Source organism: Corvus kubaryi, unplaced genomic scaffold (assembly GCF_017639235.1).
Source record: "Corvus kubaryi isolate FWS band 111438036 unplaced genomic scaffold, C.kubaryi_AGA036_p1.0 split3-131, whole genome shotgun sequence".
In the NCBI taxonomy this organism is placed as follows: Eukaryota; Metazoa; Chordata; class Aves; order Passeriformes; family Corvidae; genus Corvus; species Corvus kubaryi.
The window spans coordinates 5846117-5869330 of record NW_024582083.1 but is presented as its reverse complement, the minus strand read 5'-3'; the positions used below and the strand labels follow the sequence as shown (position 1 = coordinate 5869330).

Genomic DNA, 23214 nt, shown 5'->3' with positions numbered 1-23214 from the left:
TACAGATAAGTTAAAATACAAACAGATATATAATACACCTGATTTAGGAAAGCAAATACCAGGTTAAAAGTGGCAACAACCTTCCAATATTACAATAGAGCACAGTTTTGCTTTGGTCTCTTTCCTGGTACGATTTTCTACAGTTTGCAATTATTTGATCTGGTAACAACTTTTTTCAAGATTCCTCTGTCCACACTATTCTAAGCACTGCCTTGACCTCAACTAACATGTGCATGTGGGTGACCTAAATTCCTTAAGTTGTCAGTTTTACAAGGGTAAAATAAAAAATAAATAAATAAAGTGCTCATCATTGAATCAAAAAAAGAGAAGAAAATCCCCTGGAATTGTAACCTTTTGACTACACTTAGCCCTTACTGATTATAAAGAAAGGAACTTTGAGATTTGAATCCCTGCCTGCTGCTATTAGATCTAGCTTATTACCACTGCAAAGTTTGTTTGTTTGTTTTTTTTAACTTGAACCAATCACTGCTGGCAGAGGGAATATAATTATAACAAAAACTAAATTAGTAGGGACCCTGAATTTGGTTCCTACACAAGGAATGGTCTTTAAGAGTTACAGACTCTATTTCTCAAAAATTCAGTCCATGGACCCTGCCCCATACCCGCTCGACTCTGGGTTCTTTGCTTCATGGTTTTTTTTACCCGGTCCCAGCCTTTTGTCCACTGCTTCATGTCTCAGTTTTCTCTCCTACTCTCTCTGTGGACAACATAATATTGCTGGAAGAAATTGCAGGTGTTGCTAAGCCCACCTCACTCTAGAAACATGGCATACAAGTTACCATGTTGAAGGTATGAAGAACTAAAACACACCCCTGACACATCAATTTTGGCAATAACCAAAGTGGAACAAAGTGGTATTGTATATAGGTAGGCAAAGGTCTTTTCCAAACTGAAAAAACGCTTGAAATTTTTATGAAATTCCAAACCTCAAGGACATTTGCATGAGGAACTTGGCCAAAACTAAGTCACCTCTCTGAAACATTGAGGCATGAAGCTTACCAAGTCCCAGCTGTCTGTTTTAGCAGATAAACTGTGTATTTTCTTCCCTCTTAATTAAAAGGAAAAAAATCCAATCTTAAGACAGACAGTGCATTCAACTTTGTCAAGACTTGGACTGAATTGTTTCAGAAAGGAAAAAAAGTTATGCAATAATAAATATACTTAACATCTCAAACCCTAATAAGCAAATAAAAACTTAGTTTTTAACAAACTTTATGCTTATTGAAGTCCAGCTAAATGGGGTAGCACATTCAGGTACAATCACGATGATAAGAGAAGATGAGAACTAACTACTGGAAGGCAGACAGCAGTTGTTACTTGATAAATGGGTGAGAACAAGCTACCTTCCAGAGTTTACACAGTGCTTACCCTGTTCTAGTACAGTGTGCTCGATTTCACAGAGTTTGGGCATGGACCAATAGATGCCTAATCTTATGTTTGTGTGTCTTTCCATAGGATTTTAACAGACAGATCACAGCAATTTAACTGATTCCAACTGTAGCATCTCTTTTCCTCTTCTCACTGTCTTTCCTCACTACCTAATTTATTTATTTTTCTAAAAGTATAATAACTACAAAAAACACCAATAATACTTTGCTTTTACACACCCTGCTGTTCTTAATGGGGTGAAATCCCATTTGAACTCAATGGAAGTTTTCTCTGAGCAAGAACTACAGGATTCTCTCCCTGATTTATAAAGAACAATTTGCCATCTAGATGCTATTTTGAAAAGTTAAAAATGGATTATATACAGCTACTCACAATTAATGGTATTTAACAGCCTACTGTTGTCACTAAGAATATTCTGGTAATCTTAGAACTGGTGGCAGCATTTGATTTCTCTATTTTTACAATTAACTTCAGCAGGAAGTGTTTTGCCTTTTTTCCTGGCTATGTCTATTTTGCAGACTCCTCACAAGTTAACAAGACCATAACTGAAGAGTGATCTGTACAGGTTTACTCAAAGCACAGTAAAACTTAATTTTGTCACCGATTCAAAATATCATACAATAAAACTAATTTAATTACACTTAGCAATGGCCACTAGTCTCATTAAAATGCTAATGAAGCTTGTAATTATTAAATTCCTTAATGATTGTTAATAGAAATAAATGACAAAATAAAGCTTAAGCAGAAAGTCAGAATGCTCTCAGGTAATTTTTCTTAGTGACAGTTTCAGAGGATATAGTTTCTTTGGAGCATTCAGAAAAAGACAGATTAAAATTTGAGGTAAGAGGATATAAAAGAAAAGAATGCAGTTATAGAATGCACATGTAGCCAATCCATTGTCTCCAGTTAAAATATTTAACTATAGCTGATATAAACTTTCCTTTTCTGGACTATGTTTTCACGTCATGTGCCGAACACAGAAAAATTAAATGTATATCTAAACTCACAAAGAAATCCTATTCAGAATAAATATTTTTCTGACCTTACTTGTAAATTATTGTCATAATATTGGCATCTATATGAAAAGAATCATAACAGAGAGTCAAAATGGGACCTGTAAATACTGAGACAGGGCTAAAAATTACTCTGCATTCTATTTCAGAAATGACAAATATTTGACTTAAATCAAAAGCAGCATTTGCACACGCAATTCGCAACATATTCAAAAGATGCTGTTCATGTCTTCTTAAACAAAAACACATTTCAAAACCTCAAAAGCAGTTGTTGTCATTTGGCCAAAAGTAAAGCAGCCTCCCCTATTCCCACACTTTGACAGCTATTCTTTGCTCCAGGGGTGTCAGGCAGACAGCAATGTGAGCAGCTCCAGCTCAGCAACAGGGAGTAACACTGAGCTCAGCCACAGTAGCTCACTGTATGCTCACTGTGTGAGCAGTGAGGAATTCCCTGAGCTCTTATTATGGGAGTTTCAGAGCCAGCAGGCAGCCAAGGAACTCCTCCCAGAGGCTTATGAATAGTGACAAGGAAGGAAAATAAATGAAAACCAAGCAATGATGACTCCTTTTGGGGTCTTCTAAGGTGACTACACTGATAAAAATGCCCATTGAATGGCTTTTCTTATCTTACAGTATATTAGGGCCCTCAGGACATAATGCTAGGCTATAGAATATCCACCCACACATGCACATTATTTAGAACCAAAAAAGAAAGTGAAAGGCACAGCCTTACCAGACAGAAGCAACCACTGGCACTGGAATGATTGACACTTGACTTTTCCAGCGATAAGGCCTCATTGAAAACCAAAACCCAAACCTTTTCACAGCTTTAGAAAATAAGTCTCTCTCCTGTTCATATCCATCTTTTATAAGATGCATGCATATATTATTATTTCTTCATTCACATAAAGCACTGTTTCTTGCTGAAGTACTCTCAGTCATCCTTCTAATCAAGAGAACATTGTCACACGTCAACACCTTGACAAAGGGGAGAAAAAGTTATAAAATCAAAGTCTCTCTACCAGTAGAAAATTGACTAAAAGTCATATACATTTATTTAGCAATCTAAATCAGCACCTATTAAAAAGAAAACTCACTATGGGAGAACAATGGACTTCAAATTCACAATTCTAAACTGTAGAATTCCTCATCTCCAAACTGTTATTTTTTCTTCATTAACCATAACACTTCCTATGTCAAAGTTCACTTGTTCACATCAAAAGTTCACATCAAAACGTGACACTGAATGTCATTTTAATCTCAGAGGTGTATGTAGTAATTTTACATACATCTTGTCATATGTTTTTCGCATATTATATTTTTGAAATACTGAAAAATCAATGGGCTTGGGTATGTGCCTAGTCAGGAACTACCAGAATCCATTTTCATTATGCTAGCCTCCAAACAAGAGTTTAAGTTATTCTGTTGGACAAAAGTATTAGTTAATGAAGACTTTTCCAGGATATCCTACTGGACTGTGAATAATTCACTCACTAACTTTATTCATTTATAGCAGACAGCAACTGGAGTTGCTATGCTCTTCTTTAGCAATTCACATGCAGAGAAAATTCATAAACATAGATTTATTCATTTGGCTAGAGGTTATCAGTAGCTTTCAGATATTTGGACTTTTACTTCCCAAGGCAAATACTAAGAAATCGTTTGGGGCACATCCCGAACAGTATATTGCAGTAAAATTAAACATGCATGCTTTAGCCAGTCATATTTAGGCAGCTGCCCAAATAAAAAATAAAGCTTTAACAAGTAATAATTTATGTCTCGTTCACAGCAGAATGAAAGAATTAGACAAGATATAGGGTTTCCCTTTCATTAAATTTCTGAAGTTAATGCGTTTATTTCATATAGTTTCTGAAACTGGAAAAAAAAAGAAGAAGAAAATGTGATTTCCCAATCAGTTTTTAGAGGGGAAAAAAAAAGAAAAGAGAGAGAAACATATCATTGTTGAAATAATATGGGAGGATTGAGACTGGACAATCAGATAATCTGTGGGAAGGAAGAAGATGAATCAGAGTGCAGACAGGACTGTGGTAAAAATTTCATATGTGATATAGTGAAGGAAAAGGAATGTTGATACCTACGATGTCCTCAGTTGTGGAGAATCTAAGCTGGTCCAACAACAAATACAAGTGTTTATAGCATGGAAAATTTTGTTCTTGTGGGCTCGTATACCAACTGCTGCACGAAAGCAAACTGAAACTTCCCACAGCTTAAGAAGAAGGGCAATGAAGATGAAAACATGAAATATTTTGAAAATTTTATTAGCTCAAATTAAAGAAAAAGAATTTAGAAAACAATGTGCATTTTAGAAATTAGGAATGTGAATGGGTTATTCCACAAGTATTAAAGAAGAAGCCTGAGGTGAGGATGGGGATGGCCCATCTCATAGCCAAGAGCTTCTCCTACTTAGAGCCAATATAAGATTCCTCCTGCTCCATCATTCCGGCATGTTGATTTCTAAGGAAGCTTCTCTTAGAGACACTATTTAATCCAGTGATATGTCTTTCAGTTATCAAAACATACTTGCTCAGGATTTCTTAAAACAATTTATGTATTTCTTAATACAATTTATGTATAAAATCACTCCAGTTATTCTAAAGCCCGTCTTGTGGCCAATTTATCTTCCTTCAGCGGCCTTGTGCAAGAGTGCTGTCTATTGTAGTTCAGGAGCATAGAGATCCTCCCATAGGATCCATGTGGTGAGAGGAAAAGGACACATAATGATTTAATTCTAAAAATAGACTCAGCAAAGCTGAGCAGTAATAGATTGGCAAGTAATTACATTCTAAGTAAATATATGCAGCTAAATTATATTCATTTATGTGCAGAAAGCTTGTATAGTAATTACAATCCCTCTAAAAACCTATTTAAATCATTTGTTTCCTATCTTAGATGAGACACATGCCTTTGCGCTGCCCAAGTGCAGTCCTTTGCAAAGGATCCAATCCCGTTCTAAGAGTTCACATCTTAAGGAAAGAACAAAAAGTAAGCTGTTGCATATTCTGTCAAGAAGTAAATAAAATTAAGTTCTGTTGGGCATTTTCAGGGGAAACTAAATAAGAGATATTATATAATGATATTTTGAAATAAAGAGACTAAACACATTACATATTTGTCAGAGACCATACATACAGGAGACTACAAGATTATTGGAAGCTATTGATTCCAAGATTTACAGCATTAGTATGAGTTTTTAAATATGTGGGTTTTGCTGCTACATGTGATTTATATTGTTAAAATAAGATTAGATTATAGAAAATGAAGAAGCCTTAAAAAAAATTCTGCAAGTATTGAAACTGAAAGATACAGAATGAAGTCTTGCTTAAGGTAAAACAAGTGGTACATATTTTGATTCCTACTGAAAAAAATAAATAGTTAAGAAAAAGTAAGAAAAAATGGGAAAAGGGAGAAATTACAAAAATTGTAAGAGTGCACATTTTTTACCCTCTGCCCAATGTACTTCTTACAATGACCAGTATTTTTTCTAGAAAACTGGAATTTATGAAAGAAAATTCAATTTACATTCTGCAGTATGAATTGCCCTGTAGCAAAGACAAAAAAGTATTAAACTGAAGACTAAATCCAGAACCTTCAAAACACATAAGCCTGCATATTTATGAGTGTTTTTTACCTAGTAGCACACACTTTAGTTTTGAAGTCATGGATCAAAACCCTATTTTGGCAAGCACTAGACTAGCACACACTTTAGTTTTGAAGTCATGGATCAAAACACTCTTTAGGCAAGCACTAGACCAATACAGAGCAAAAATATCTGGCTTGAAAGCATTTTATTGTTATTTTTATATGACAAGGCAAGTAAAAGTGCAAAGGAAGAATGGAAGTCTGAGGGAAAAAAATGCTATTAATATACATTATGTTCCATTAGCAACCTAATTATTGTCAAGTAAATATAGTGTGGATATTTATAGGAAAGTTCCCCCATGCAAAAAAACATGGAATTGATAGTTTGAAAATTTAACGAGAAGGCTATAGAAGCTGGCATCACAATATGGTAATTATTTTTGTACTCTTAAATAAAGTGTCTACCTGAGATCCTTCAGTTCTCACTGGCCTAGTTAATTAGCACAGCATCATACTGCTTCAGTCTGGAAGCAGCATGCCTGCATTGCTCTGTTTTAGCTTATGAGTCCTCTTCCCTTTCTTTGTACATGAATGTCTTCTCTTTTGATCTGAATTGTTGCTACCTAAAAGCTGTGCCTCTCCACTCGCAGTTCTCATCATTGCCTCCAGCACTGTTTCCAGCTCACTTGAAATTTACTTGTACCAAATATCCTCAAGATCCATTTGCTGCAATTGTAAATCTGTCTTCCAGTTTCCTTGTACCTTTTACTTACTCGAGTCTTTGTCAGAATATTCTTGACATGCTGACTCAGAATGACTTTTAGTCAGTGTCTGACTGAGAACCGCGGGTGAAGGTGTCAGACACTGATAGCAGTCCTCTAACTGCAGCTGAGAAAGGAAACATATTTGTAACATGGGGTTACTGTTGAACAAGAGGAGGGGAAAAACAGACAGAAGGCATCTTCTCAGACAACCCTGATAACAAATTTTACCATAGGTATAATTAGATTTTTATATTTTCACATCCTCTGATGAAAAACTGGTTCGGACTTTCACATCTGTTAAAACCAACATTTATATTCAAGACAGTGTTATAAAGAACACTTGGTCATTTGTTCATTTGTCCTAGGAATATTTCATCTGTAGTTATTTTTTCGTAGCTAAAAATGGCATGATGGCCTGTGTTTCACATACACATTTTTCACTTCTTTATTTATTTGTACACGTTGAAAACCTATTTAACTGTAGAAATTCTTCCTTTGTTTTCACTTCTTTATTTATTTATGTTGAAAACCTATTTAACCGTAGAAATTCTTCCTTTATGTCCCTACATAGATGAGGGTGCACTCTAAACTAACTGTGTTCTCACATACATTAATCCAACTCTTCAACTCATTCATTTTTCCCAGTATAACATTTTAATCCTGTTCCTTATCAAGGAAGATCTTTAAGTTTGTGCTATTATAAAACATTACGAGCTTGCTTCTACCTTTTGTATCCTCCCTCATGAAAATATTAATCAACCATCAAAGCCTTTGGATAGTCTGCTGGTTAACTCCTCTTCAGTGCAAGATAAAAGTTCAGAGTGTGCTCTCACCCTTTCTTTTGCTCAAAATTTTATCCATATTAGTTGCTTTAACTTGCATGTTTACTAATCTTCTATCAGGAGACACTTTCATTTGTTCAGTGAGGCATAACTACAATAAATGTTTTGTTGAAGACTGGATTGACAAGATCTATCCGCTTTGTCTCATCTAGAAATTGTTTCAAATAAATGTTGTGTATACAGATCTGTGCATAATTTCATTTTATTGCAATTTACTGATGGGTCTCCAGGTCTAAACCCAGACATAGCTGAAAGCATTATTCTTTTTCATTTTAAAACTGTATTTCACATGTCTCTCGTTTCAGTGGTTTTATGGCAGAACATAAACCAAAACAACTGGTAAATATCACAGAATTCAGGTATGAAAAACATGCAAGTGCAATTTCATGAATCTGTGTGTGTATATATATACTTCTTTTATGATTCATATTTTCAAATTCATGGATCTTTTAGGATATCCAAAAAGGCAACACTTATTTTGAGAGTTGATACAATAGGTATAAAGTCCTGCCTATAGCACTAACATGCAGAAAATTATGATGGGGGCAGAGAAGATGGGATTTTCTTAAAACAAGTATCCAAAAAAAAGTATCCATAGAAAAATCTGATACACAAATGTAAGCTTCTGTAAAACATCCTGCAGATCATAATGCAAAAATCCCATACTAAATATGATCTAAATATGACTGTGTCCGAATTCACAACCTCTGATAAATAGTTTTGGGGGTTTTGTTTTTCATGGTTTTTTTTCACTCAGCACAAGGGTATATGGAAAGCTTTAACTGGATTTCAAGTTTGAAGCTAATTCCTAACACTAATGAACATACTAATTTTTACCAGGGCATCTTGAAGATGCCACAGTCAAACACAACAATGATATTTGAAAAAGGCAGACTCATAGAATCATCATGGTTGGAAGAGATTTCTAAGATCATCAAGTCCAATGGTTAACCCAGCATTGCCAATTCCACCACTAAACCATGACCCTAAGCAACACGCCTACACGTTTTTTGAGCATTTTCAGGGATGGTGATTCCCACACTTCCCTGGGCAGACTGTTCCAATGCTTGACAAGTCTTTCAGTGAATAAGTGAATAATTTCCATAATATCCAGCCTAAACTTTCCCTGGTGCAACTTGAGGCCATTTCCTCTTGTTCTATCACTTGTTACCTGGAAGAAGAGACCAACTCCAACCTGGCTACAGCCTTCTTTCAGGTAGCTGTAGAGAGCCATAAGGTCTCCCCTGAATCTTATTTTCTCCAGGCTTAATGACTCCAGCTCCCTCAGCCGCTCCTCATGAGATTTGAGCCCAGGCCCTCCGCCAGCTCTGCTGCCCTTCTCTGAACTCACTCCAGCCCCTCAATGTCTTTCTTGTACTGAGGAGCCCAGAACTGGATACAGCACTCGAGGTGCGGCCTCACCGCTGCCAAGTACAGGGGAACAATCACTGCCCTGGTCCTACTGCCAACACTGTTCCTGATACAAGTCAGGATGCCATTGGCCTTCTTGGCCACCTGGGCACTGCTGGATCATGTCCAGCTGCTGTCATGTGTCAGCACTCCCAGGCTCTATTCAACTGGGCAGATTTCCAGCCATTCTACCCTAGCCCTGTACCGTTGATGGGCTTGTTGATACAGTGGAGCTTTTTGGTATCTTCAAGTAAAGCATTTTTAACTTTAGCTCTCCTAATGTTACTTCTGTTTAAATACTTCACTCAGTAAGTGAGCAGACATAAGCTTGGAATCAGACAATAAATTAAAATGTATTATGTGATAGCTGGAGGAAACGCAATAGCAATAACCCACTTACTATATTATTTCATGCTTCTATAGTAAAAAAGAACAGTATTTTTTATTTTCAAACTCTTTTATCTTCTGTCTTTTCTAAACTCAAGCTCAGCTTTAGGGCACAGCATAAATAAAAAATAGTACTATGTTCCTCATTCATCAAAGTATTGAACATGGATTTATGTCAGCAGTTTCATTCAAGTCTATGGGTTTACAACAATGTTTAAGAAGAAATATATATATATATATATATATGTTTCTGCATAAGTCAGCATCTTCTGCCAATTAAGTTGGGAAAACTTTTCAAACCATTGCTCCTATTAGAAACAAAGAAAAATTGTTTGGGCTTGCTTTTCTTCTTCCAGGGAAAGGGGGCTTATGAGATGCAGTCAAAATAGAGGAGTTGCTAAAGAGCAGCCCAAGGATACGTTCAGATACAATGTGAGAAATTACTGATGTTAATATGATGCTTTAGCTTTATCAAGGTGACTTTCCTCATGCCTGAAATAATCCTAGAGATAATTTTAAGAGAAGAGATTTAAATAATCATTTCCCTTCCACACTTTCTATTCTGTTTTGACTGAGAACTTCTTACAGGTATTTGACTACTCTCTGATTGGACAAGATCTAGCTCATCTTAATGTGAACCTTCAATATTTTATTGGAATATAAACTACAATATTCTAAATTACATTTTCATAGCTGTGTATCATAATGCTGGTTAGCTTATCAACTCTCTGTACTCATCTCTGCCCCATCTTAAACCTGAGATTACTTTCAGAACTTCAGTATGATATCTGGCATGTCTTTTTCACATAAATATAATCAAATTAAAAAACCTTTACCAAAACCAGCTATACAAATAGGTTTGTTCTCAAACATATGAATTTTTTATATAAAGTATCAAAGACTACTTTGCTGCTATAAAGTTAGCATATCTCTAAAACTAAAACCTTTTTTTAATTTGCAAAGAAAATTAATGCATTATCTATGGAGTCTATACATTTTGAAACATATTCTAAAAAGTGTTGAGAATGATCCAGATTTTCAGAGGATAAATTCTTAATGAAAAGTCTACCTTGAATATGTAGCCAATTGCTTCTCGCCTACAAAATAAGTGATTGTTATTGACACCAGAGGTGATGACACCAGGATGATGAAGATAGCATTTGACTGTGATGAATGAACAAATGAAATATATACTGGTCAAGATTATGAAAAGGAAAGTAATAAAAACAAAACTTATTTTTTCAAAATACTCAATGAACAGAAAACAAAATCCCAGTAGGAAAAAAACCCGATCAGTGGTTCAGCTTGACTCAGCATAAGTCTAAATTCTAAGATGGGCTTCTTCAAGTCTGAAGACCATAAGAAATAACAATAAAAGGTGGAGCTTGTGGTTTTACTCCGCAAACATTTCCTGTTGCTTTTTAAAGAATTCTCAAGCCGCACAAGATAGAGTTTCTCCATCTTACTCCTCTATGATAGCTAAAATTATAATCTACTTTTATAGAATTAAGTACCTGATGTTCTTTATACGGCTCCTATCCTCTCTGTATTTTTGTGTTAACAAGAGAATCTGAAGGGATTTATAAATATCTTTTTTGTCCTGTGCTCAATTACAGTTGAGCATTGGGTGGAGCTCCCATAATGACTTTATTAAATTCATTATCAGGTATTACTCTGTTTCTTATTTTGAGCAGTATTTCTATTTCTACCCCCTTGAAACTATTGTTCAATTACAAGTTTAATTCTAACTCTCCTCCAAGAGGTTCCACTTTCTGGTCCGAAGTCTTTTTGATAGAGTTCAGCTATATAGCCTTGGCTGAGAAAATTACTTAGTTAAGCAGAAGAACTTTATCAAAGTCCACAGATAGTAAGAAAGGTAACCATTGGGTCTCACATGGGGGTTAGTGAGGATACTGATACTCATCCTACAGGTTTGTTAGCTCTGGCTAGATAATGTGTATATCCTGCTAGCATGGTTTCTTCGCAAAACCAGAAAGAATAGAGTACCATGCAACAGAAAAAAATTAAAATAAGAAAGCCCCAAGTATAATTTCTAAGCATGTTATTGGAAAGAACAGAAAAACATAAAATAGTACTGAATACTGAAAAGAACCCACAGACTTTGCTTAAACTCTCCATGGAGCACATCAATGTTGTGGCACTGCATACTTGCCAGTGACTTGACTTTTAGCACACTATCTCAAAGGCCTTTGTTTAGACTCCCAGGTTGTGGTTTCCATATTATGTTTTAGGGATATAAGTGTGTCATGGTAATCATTCCTTCTTAAGAAATTTAAGTGGAATGGTATAGCAAAAAAACCCTAGGTACGGCAGCATTTTGCATGCTTTTGGTTGAACCAGTATTTTTTAATAAAAATCTTGTAATGAAAATCTACACTCCAGTGACATGAAGCAGCCAAGAGTTTACAAGTTACTTCAGGTCTATTGCAGGTACTGTAGAAAAGGCCAAGAGTTTAGGGCTTTTTATCTATGTGGGAAAGAGAAGTTTATTTATTATGAAATAATTATATATTTTTTAGAAGTATAGTATTATCACTGCTACAGTGTTGTTCTAAGAGATAATGTAGTACTTACCCTGTGGTCTTATACTTTAGCCACTTGGAAATCAGATTATTTTCATGCAAACAGAGGGTGAATTATGTTACTGTTCTTGTATAAAAGGATTTTCCCCTCCCCTAATAATTTTTTACATTATAATGGAAATCTGGTGATCAACAGGAGATAATAAGAGATTCCTTGATTTACAATTCCATCCTCTGATTTTTGGCCTTTTCTCAGCTTGAAATGCTTTTTTTGGCATTTAGATGACGCTGAAACATCTTTCACAAGCTCCCAGTTACAGTGGCATCTGTCAGGATTTTGTTGGGCAGTCAAAATTGTCACAGCAGCATGTATTGCTTTAAGCACTAAAAACATCAGACAAGTCTTTTACTGGACTAGTAGAAAGTGGTGGCTTCATTGACAAACACCCCACAACCCCAGACTGTAGAATGTAGTGATAGCAAATAATAGTTACCTTCCAAAAGGTTTCATCTTTTGGTTCTTCCCATATGGGAACTTGATCATGAATGCATCGTCACAGGTATGTCATGAGGCTGTAAGACAGCTTTTGTAATAAGCTTTGCATTCCAAATCATATTTAAAATATTTTGAAAACCTAACAGTAATGCACAAAGCTACAAAAAGGGGTGATATTGCAGAGGAACTAATTTTCCAAATGTAACTTAGAATATTGCCACTATTTCCCTTGTGTTATTTGATGTTATGCAATGATGAATTTTATAAGACAATAAATCAAGTAGATGAGCATTGACTGACATGGATAAAGTACATCTCTTTTTGGTGATCAGCTGCCTAGTTATACATTGGACAAAAATGATTTCAAAATTGAATAATTCTGTAAATATTTTAGTAAGATAATTTAAATTTGAAAAAATGATGATGAAATAAAGTATACTTTTGAATGAACAGCACAACATATTAACTTACAGGGTACTGCTTAGTAGTTTAGTGTTCTGTGCTTGCTCAAAACAAAGTGTTTTCTGTTGCTCAGAGAAAAGTTTCCCTGAGCAACAGAACAGCTTTCAAAGTGTCTTACTAATCTCAGTTTCCTGCAACTTCAAGCACTCCTTGTCTCCAGAAACACTGATTTCTACAGTTTGCTTGTTCCAGACAAGTTCAGCAAATTTTATACAGCAAAAAACCCCACCGGTCAAAAATGTAGGCTGCAAAAAGTTTACATTTAGTCTTAAATATTGTATTTAACACATGAAAACTTCAAATGGGACTCCAGGAACAATCTTGAAGAAGAAACAAAACTCTCCTGGTAAAACTTTAAGAATACACTTTCCAGAGGACTGTGGTGATCAGTTTAGACCTCTGGATTGCTAACACAACCTAATCCCTTTGACAAGATTTTGAGAAATGTGATAACTTCTTTCTGTAAAGGAATTAAATATAATTACTACTTATGAAAAAAGGTAAACCAACTGAATACTCAGCTGCAAGATTAGCTGGTATAAATTTCATCCTTGTTACAACTGGCTTTCATGACTTTATCTCAATCAGAAGGTCACTCTAGAGCCAGGTAACTCTCAATGTCATACTGGATCCCAAGGGTGTTTTATGAAAAGTAAGCACTAGCCTCAAGGATTGAAAGGGTCTTCAGTTTAGGTGAATTAAAAACTGTAGTCCAAAATGTGGATGTAAGATCAATTTAGGCTACTCCAATGCTAGATGAAACACAGGATTTATAGGTTGCTTTTGGTCTTAAATGTCCAAATTTCACCTAATCTGTGAAGTAGTTACTGCAGCCCTTCCCCAGAGTTTTCTGTTGAAACGTGCTTTGATGGAGCAGTACTCTGTTCTTCATCCATAAAACATTTCATCTTCAAAACTACATCAGCATCTAGTCCTTGGGTTACAGTAAACCCCAAGCGTATCTACAAACACATCTACATACATATGACAGTATGCAAATTATACACTTTTCATTAAAGAATAGCCATTTCTTTTTCAACAATATCAGTTTATCTCTTTTTACATTCATGTATCAGCTCAGAATTTAAAAAGTAAATGCTGAGGATTCCCCATGGCCACAGTTCTCCTTCCCTCTGTGGAAATCTGTTTCTAAAATAACTCACACTCAATTACACAGGTCACTTGTGATAGTGGCTTTTCTTGGTGTGCCTGAAGAAAAGTCTGCAGTATTTGAACCATGAAAAATTATGCACAGTGTTTCATTTTAAAGATGTGCCAGATTAACAGAAGGTAATTGGGGTAGACTGTGAATGGTACCAGCTGCTTATTTGCAAATGCTACAGACACCATTTATTTTTGCCTAGAATTTCTATTAAGTACTTTACTATTATAGCTTATTTTTTGCTATGTCATCCCCAAGTCAATATCCCTTATTTGTTGCTTTTTCTTCCATCAATTAAACTCATCCCTCCTACTATCACTTTTACAACTGTAACCCTTCTCCTACCATTTAATGTAAGCAAAGGAGAAACATGAAACATTGAGAGATGGTTTAAGATGACTTTTCTCTTCCTAATATTTTCCCAGATTTGAAACCTGAACAATTCCAGTGTTATTAAGTCTATCTAGGTTGAACATTAACAAAACTACACGACAATATAAATCAGTAAGAAGCTTATATTGAGTAGTGTTTTGGAGGGAGGACTCCACAGGCAGCCCCTCCTCCTCCCCAACACACATCATTGATTCTATTTGCACAACTACTTTGAAGTTACTATTTTAGTATTAGTTTGGGAGGTAGAAACTAGCACATGACCAGAATGAACATGTAAGGCATTATACTTTCCTTATAGCTACATGCACAAAAGATGAAAACTGGGTCATTTTTAGAACTTTCTCAGGAAACGATATAGATAGTTTTGCACACAGTGAATTTTCTTGACTCAAATTAGATGTATTAAAATAAAAATTCTACTTGACTACATCTAACAATACACACCACATAAACAAAAGATGTTGAATAGCAGCATCTTTTAGGTAAAAAGAACAAAAGGATCACTATCAGGTAACTTTCTCACTTTCTTCTTGTTTGTATCGAAACTATTTGAAACCTATCATCTGAGTAGATTCTCAAAACCCTAAATTATGAATCTTCCTTGATTATCGCAAAGTTTTTTATTTAATACAAATGCAAGCCAGAGGAAATAAGATACCCTGTAATATTATATCAAATATGCAATTTGCAATGGCATTCCTTTATTAAAAATGCCAATTATAATTGCACATAAAATTTAATTGAGGTCATTACCCTCTTGACAAGTTATTTCTAAATTCTTTCATCTAATAAGATTTGTTATTTTAACATTTTCCACATCAATGCTTCTTTCACATCTATATACTTCTTATCTATTTATAAGGGTAATAGAAATTACCCATCATTTGATTGTATCATTGTGCTATTAATAAGAAAGCTGTCTATTTAACTGCTTATCAGGGAGATGATATTATCCTTTAAGTGCAAAATTGTAAATATGATCCTCTTAATATCATAATTCATTACACCATAATTATATTTGTTGAAATATTAGCAAGGAAAAATAACACCAAATTATGAATGGATTCTTAAGTTTGTTTTATTTTGCAGACTTGACTAAAATGCCCAGGAAATGTGTAATCTTAAAAAAAATAATTTTTACAATGGGATTACTGCATTATTGCCTTGTATTTCACCAAGTTAAATATATCTTGCCAATTCATTATGTAGGCAAACAAAAGAGGTAATATTATTCACTAAAAGATTTCAACTACTTGTTCCTATTTTACTCAGAAATAATATATTGGTAAGGACAACTAAGATTATTACCTTGGATACTTCCTAAGCCTCATGGGATGCTTTGCTTCATGTAAATGCACGTAGTGGAGGGTACCTTGTCTGAAGGGCATAAGTGTTTCCTTTTTCACAGTAAACTTCCCTTAGGTATGTTTGCCACTGACATGCAAGTAGTCAGATATTCAAGACAAAATTAATTTTGTTTTCAGTCCTTCAGATGTTTAATACATTTGGGAAGGTCATTTATGCCGAAGTTCAGTATAAACCCAGCCCTACACTGAAAAAAAAAAAAATTCTACCTTCAATTAAACTAATCTAAATATATTAATTCATATTACATTATTATGCAGTTAAACCCCAGGGAAATTAAAAAGAGGGAGTTATTTTTTTACTATATTTTACTAACAAGAGGCATATAAAAGTAGGCAACAAGGAAAAATTTGTTCTCAGTACATAACATTGTCTTGTACTGTGAGCAATTCACACCTTAGTGTACACTCACCAAGTGGAAACCAGTGCTTTAGTGTAAAAAGAGCATGAGACCACAGTTTGAGCAGTGTTTCGTGTTTCATGTTGGGTACTTCCACTTTCAACACAGAACAAAGTGCTGCCACTGTTACATTCTCCATGACAAAAGAGGCAGTGAGTCTCCTCCGTTGACTCACAGAAAACTAGGACAGTACAGTTGTTTCTTCAACACAGGACAACCTAATTTTATCCTCATGATGGTGATAACTGAGTGAACAAAGTAATGGGGTCTTAAGTGGACCAAGTGGACCATATAATTGAAATTAACATGCCTTTTGAAATTTGCACTTACCTATAATTAAGATCTTAGTATGCAAATAGCAGCTTATGACCTAATATTCCCTATGTGTCCATTTCCTGATTTCTATTAAAAAAGAGAACTATTTCGGCTTCTAGAACAGATCAAACAAATAAACCATTCTGTCCTGTCAGAATCCCACAAAGCAGGATGGATGTACAGAAGTGTAGTTCGCTAAAGCTTGCACCTCACCTGGCTTGGAGTGGATTAGCTTATTCCCTAGCTAGTTATCACCCCACAAAACAGTGCCAATATAAGGGATCAAAAAATCAGAAACATCTTTATGAAGTAAAAATATACACACTGATCTGTGATAAACAAAATAATTACACCATGACCTATTGTATTTGCATAAATTTCCCTCTGGAAAAATCTAGTCTAAGCTCACTTACTAGGTTCAAGGTTCTTCCTCCTATGCTCCAGTGATACCACTCTGTCTCTTTTGTGGACAGGAGTTCTAAGAAAAAGAAAATAAAAGGAAAATTGATGAGTACGTTTATTTAAAACATCAGTCCCTTCAGGTTTTAGAATGTTAGTCAAAATGGGTAGTAAGATGCAAAACTTAGCTTTCAAGGCACCATACCTGCCAGTTCTGAGGAGAAAATGCACTAAGGATGTTTTCTTACATCACGTGACTTGGTTTTTGAATACCTTTCTGAATTTCCACATATTTTTCCCACTACTTAACTATATCTAGCTTTGGTAACAATAATCCCTCGGTATTTTTAAACAGGGAGCCATTCCCCTTAATAATCTATTGACTTTCAGATGTGTCACAGTGAAGAAAAAATACTTCATCATTTGTAAACTGTCAGAACTTGATCAAGCATATCCTAACTGATAATGACAGAAACTTGCATGATGTCTTAGGTATGGAACATAAAACTTATGTTCATTTCAACTACTCTGTGAAGCCTCATAAAATTTTGAGAGAGTTACACTAAGCTAATAATATATTGCTGCATCAATTGAGCCAAAAAACATCCATAAAAGTGTTCCTTTTACATGCTCTGAAGCCTCCTGAAGGGAGAGGAGGGAGAGCGGAGAAGGAGAACTGGGTTTTACAGTGTAGCCTAAGTAAGGAGGTCAGAAAGGCTTTGTGCAAACACCAGTATTTGCCTTCTGAGGAGACAACTTACTAATTGTGAATGTATGAAATTAATAACGTTTGAGTGTCACAATAACTGACTTGAAAAAAAACCAGATACTTGAATATAAGGAATTTTCCTTACTCCATTATGTGATTTGATAAACCCGTCTCAATATTGTATACAGTTTTACTACCACAGGGTTATGAGGAACAACTGAGTGAGGAAGACACATTATATTTCTTCTAGATTACCAAATGGAGTGATTACCACCTATATACAAAAAGTGGTATTTTAATGGAGAATATAGCAAAGGAATGAGATACATAATCTATCAAAATAAATATTTTTCAACTAGTTGAAGGTAAAATTCCTTTTTGTAAAAACATGTTTTCAAGCTATCAAATCTGTATTGTCTTCTATATAAATCTAATAACAGAAAATATATTCAAAACACACAAAATTTTACAAACTCATTTACAAACATTAGTTTATAAAATCCTAAATATTCACTGAATTTGGTAGGCTCATTCCACAATTGTCTCAGAGAAACAAGTAAAAAGATCCAGGCTAAATACCTTGCCTATCCAGCCCTGGTGTTCAGATCACTGAATTCTGCTTCACTCACAAACTCAAAATGAACAGTGCTGAGGATTTTTTGGCACAACCATTGAACTTTATCCCAAAACACAGCGTTCAGAAGATAAAGGACTTATCTATTCCGAATTTTCTGTGCTGTATACTACCAAACAGCATTCCTAAGACAATTTGTGTAGAAAACTCTTCATGACTGTATCCTGTTGTCTAGTCCTCCTATTTTCTAAAACCCACATAAGTTACAAACACAGTGATCCAAACTGTACCCTTTAGCTGCCTTTATTCCTTGCCCAAGGAATCTGGGACATAATTTCTGATTGTGATTTAGCGAGTTCTGGTATCCGCAGCACATAGTTGAGGCACAGTGAATTATCACCAGTGTCATGGTTTTACGCCCAGCTGGAGATGAAACACCATGCTACCATTCTCTCAATCTCCCACTATCCCTTCCCCCCCATCCTGGTAGAATGGGAGGAGAACTGAAGTAAAACTTGTATTTTGAGATAAGAACTTAATAATTGAAAATGCAATAATAATGGTAAATAATAATAATAATGAAAATAAGAAGGGGAAAAAGCCAAAGTGATGAACAGTACAATTTCTCACCACCCACTGACCGACATCAGAGCTCCCTTCCTGAACTCAGATTGACCACCCTTCCAGGAAACTCCCCTCAGTTTATATACTGGGCATGACATTCTCTGGTGTGGAATATCCCTTTGGTCAGTTTGGGTCACCAGTCCCAGCTATGGTCCCTCCCAGTTTCTTTTGTGTACCCCCTCACTGGCAAAGCATGAGACAAGGAAAAAAATGTCCTTAACTAGGATAAACACTACTTAGGAAAAAACCAAAATGTCAGTGTGTTATCAACACCATTCTCATTCTGAATCCAAAACACAGCACTGTAACAGCTACTGAGAAGAAATTAACTTTATCCCAGCTGAAATCAGGACAGCTGGCCAGCTGCTGACGCTTCCCTACGTCCCTCAGAGTTAACCCGGGGCTTCTCTTTCACAGCTTTGCATTCAGTATTGTACAGCTGCCAGGACTGATAATATCATTGGAACAGGTTCTTATGTGGTAAAATGCAGCAGGCTGATGATGACCATAGCACCACAGCAATTCTGCATTAAACCAGCCTGAAGGTCCCACAGCTGAGACACAGTGATGGCCAGTGACTACTCAAGTTCTGTATCTTGCTGGCTAAGATTTAAGCCAGGATGTTACCGAGAGCAGGTCCCATAAGCCTCAAAAGTTACCAGATGATTTTTGATTGATCCTGTGAAAACTCAACCATGTGCTGCCCATTGCCAGAGCCCAGTTTCAACTTGAAACCCTCTCATGAATATGGGCCAGCATGTCCAGGATCAGCTTCTTGTATCTCTCCATCATGGTAGAGGTCAGCTGCTGGGGGGGGGCACTGATGGTGGCTGCTCCCTGCTGTCAAAGATGGATTAGCAAAGGGGCACCCAAGGGCAGAGCAGGGCTGTGTGCTTTTGAGGTTTTTTTGATACTTAGCCAGCAGAAGGGTAAACCTGAGGCTTTGGACTTTCTGGTAAACTCTGCATTATGCTACCATTGAAATTAACTAAACAGCTACACACAGAAAACTCCTTCTAAAACAAATACAGGTATTTGTCTCTTTCCAGCTGAGTTAGGTGAGAATCAGGGTCGAAATTGCTTGTTCTCTTCCTGACTCATAAATTTGTTTGCCTGCCTCAGCTTCAGCAAGAGGACCTACATGCTTTTAACCAGAACAGTCCTTGGTATTCCCTTGCAATTTGGATTCAGTCAGCTCTGGGCTATGAAGCACTCAAAGCTCAGGTCTCCATGCCAGGTTATTCTGATCCAGCTGCTAGGTTAGTATGAAAACAAAGTGAACAAAATGCCTGTTGCATTCTCATAGGATGTCTAAATTAAGACAGATGAGTGACAACTCCTGTTACCTCCATCTACTTCCAGTAGAAGACACCTTGGCAGTATCTCACTTAAGTGTAAATTAGAGAAGGAAAGCACTTGGGTGGACTAGGTTCCTCTGATAACCTCAGGTTTTCAGGGTCCGTCCTCTCCACCATTAACTAGATGAAAAGTTTAAGCAGGTTGCACACTGTGCAGGGGCTGTGTGAACTGCCTATGTACCGTATCTCAGGAACATCTGGCCCTGGTCCTGATATTCCAGTGAAGCATTGCTTGAGTTAGAGAGAAAGTATTTCAACCGTGACCATCAGAGTTATGTACAAGCCTGGAATACCACCTGCACTGACACTTCCACTGATTGCAATAAAAAGGCGGCCTTTTAAGAAAATTATACTCATGACCTAAGTATTGAGATCTGTGTTGGCTTTCATTCTCAATTTTCAGTCTCACTCTGAAGTATGAATAATGCTCTTCCATACTTTTATTTAATCCTTTAACATACTGGTGCAGAGACAAGAGAGGGAAAATGCACATTTTTTTATTGAACTCTGAGATAATATTTTCTCCAAGTTTGTTCCAGCTTGGAGAAGCAGCCTACTTTGGAGAAACCATGACTGGAGAGACAATCTTTTCTCTCTAGTTTTACCTGGCAAAGGAGTTAAACAACAGAAGATGTCTGTGCCTGACAGACACTTGCTCTAAAATAGGAATAATTCTTCAGGATAATGGGGGACAGATGAGCTTAAAAACCATCCACGCAAACCAAGAAACATATTACAGGAGCTTGTTTCTCTCCTGCTTCAAATGCTATGACAAGTCACTTTATCTCTCTTGTGCTTGTCTCTAAATCTGTAAATAATATTTTGCTACTTCGCAGACATTTTTAGAAGTTGAATTAATGCGGTCACTGAATTGGAGTAGCCTGTCATTGTTTAACTTTGTTACATTGCTTCAGAGCAAAAAAAAAAAAAAGCAGAATCAGCAGCCACTGCACCAGCAACAACATTTACAGCATATATAATAGATGCAAAAGCACAAAAGTAATGAAATTCTGGAGGTAATTTTTAAGGAGTAAGTGCCAGTTTGATGTACTTAATATGTTTTCTGCTTTGATGGAATTGGGAATCTCTGCTGAGGGTATAACTGGAGCAGGCGAGAGCCATCTGACAAATAAAGAAATACAACCAGGCTTGCTGAACTTTGGAGGAAACACAGGCGGAGTTGCACAGGGGGAGGCAAACAGCTGTCTGCCTTCTATGGGTGAGTTCCAGGTTTTCAATAGCTAAGAGGGAACATGGATATATCAGAGGTACTATCACGGAGACAGATGCCTTCCTACTCAGACAGCTCAGGATGTGGGTGGTATGGAAATCTGGAAGACCTGTATTTTAACATGAAACATTCATACAGGAGCATCCTGCTTACAGTATAGATCACTGCAACTCAATAACATAATTGAATAGATGACTTCTAAATAGTGATGTTTCATCCTCCTAATAACCCATAATTTCAATTTTCTCCATAATTACTTTGTAATGAATCTTTTATTTATAATTCTGTTTTAGTCAAGCCAAATTTCATATTAAAATAAAACCCCTGATCCAGGAAATTCTTCCTCTATATATAAGAAAGCTTTTCCTATTTAAAAATACAATCACAAATAGAACTTTATTGATATTAATAAATGACAAAAATAATTGGATATGACAATAAGTGGAAGCTAAACTACATATTTAATAACATTATTAAAAGGAACGTGCAGTAACTCAAATATTTGTTCTACAGAGCTATTCACCATATTTACTCTGGAGGCAGATACTAGTTAACAGTGAGGAGTAAAGAAGTGTGATTGTTTCAAAATTAAGTATAGCTCACTTTTTGGTCTCAGAAACTAGAACAGACAAGCAAAAACAAAGATTTTTTTTTTTCTCTTGTCAAAAGATCATACTTACACTATTAATAAAAAATAAAAGGAGACCTACAAGGAGCACAGGCCTCTTTTTATTCCTCATGGGAGTAGAGAAGAGAGAAAGAAGGTAGGTTGCCAGTACATAAAAGTAAATATCAGATAAGAAAATCCTAGTCAATATATTTTTACCTTCAGTCAAGTTATTTTTAATACATACTGTTCTGTCTCTCTCTAGGAGACATATGTTATAGGAAAGATTAGTTTTGCTGTACCTATTGCTTCTGCCAGCCTGCATCAAAGAAAATTTAGAGATGTGCTGACAGTCTAATACTTGCTATCAGGTTCTACCTGTAGATAAGAGCTGAAAAAACATCTGTTGAATTTTTTCACAATAGTCAAATTCTACTATGAGGGATATTAAAAAATAAAAATAATTATTTTAAAAAAACACCTTCTGATTTTAACGTACGCAGTGATGACTTCTGAAGTTATTTCCCATAAGTTTTAAAATTAATTAACTTGAAATACAATGTAAAACACAAGTATCTGAGTCGTTGTCCAAAGCTAATGAAATGCATTTCCATAAACCTGATTTGGAAGATTTTTCACCCCTAAAGGTGTCTGGATGGAAAGCAGCAAACATTAGCTAGACAAGAAAAACAAAAGATGAGTATGCAGAACCCTCAGTATCTCAGATGTGCTCACTTCTTACTTTTCCTTGCAAAAACAAAGGAACTAAACCCTTTTCTCCCTTCCTTTTCAATTTCAAACCAAACTAAACTAACCAAAAATACTGACACCTCTCCCCCTTCAGTTCTTCAGAGAAAACGAACATGCCATATTTTTCCTATTTCTCACACCAAACCTTTAAAAAACAGGATTCAAAACATCCAGATAAGACTCTCATGTAATATGAGTGCACACACAACTCCTCCTCTCCTTCCAGATCAAGAGTTACCTTTCTCCAAAGGAATTTGAGGGAATGGTATGTAGGAAATGGTAATAGTTATGCTTATGGTCTTCATCTGCATTTCTCAGTTCAGTTAAAATCTTTGCTTAAGCGTTAGTATTTTTGAGAAGGAAGTCAAGGACTGCCCAGAGAAGTTGTGGATTTCTCATT

General features: G+C 35.8%; 1 protein-coding gene across 22 annotated transcripts in view; it reads right to left on the bottom strand.

The window, feature by feature from the left end:
• TENM3 (teneurin transmembrane protein 3) overlaps positions 1–23214 on the bottom strand; it is a 1314113-nt gene that overhangs the window by 1005175 nt on the left and 285724 nt on the right. For 21 of the 22 annotated variants that reach the window (XM_042015030.1, XM_042015032.1, XM_042015041.1 and 18 more), the window contains exon 4: positions 16976–17040. The exons of the other annotated variant lie outside the window; for it this stretch is intronic. The gene's annotated coding sequence lies outside the window, so the exon portion shown is untranslated. The remainder of the gene's footprint in view (positions 1–16975; positions 17041–23214) is intronic. 22 annotated transcript variants of the gene reach the window in all.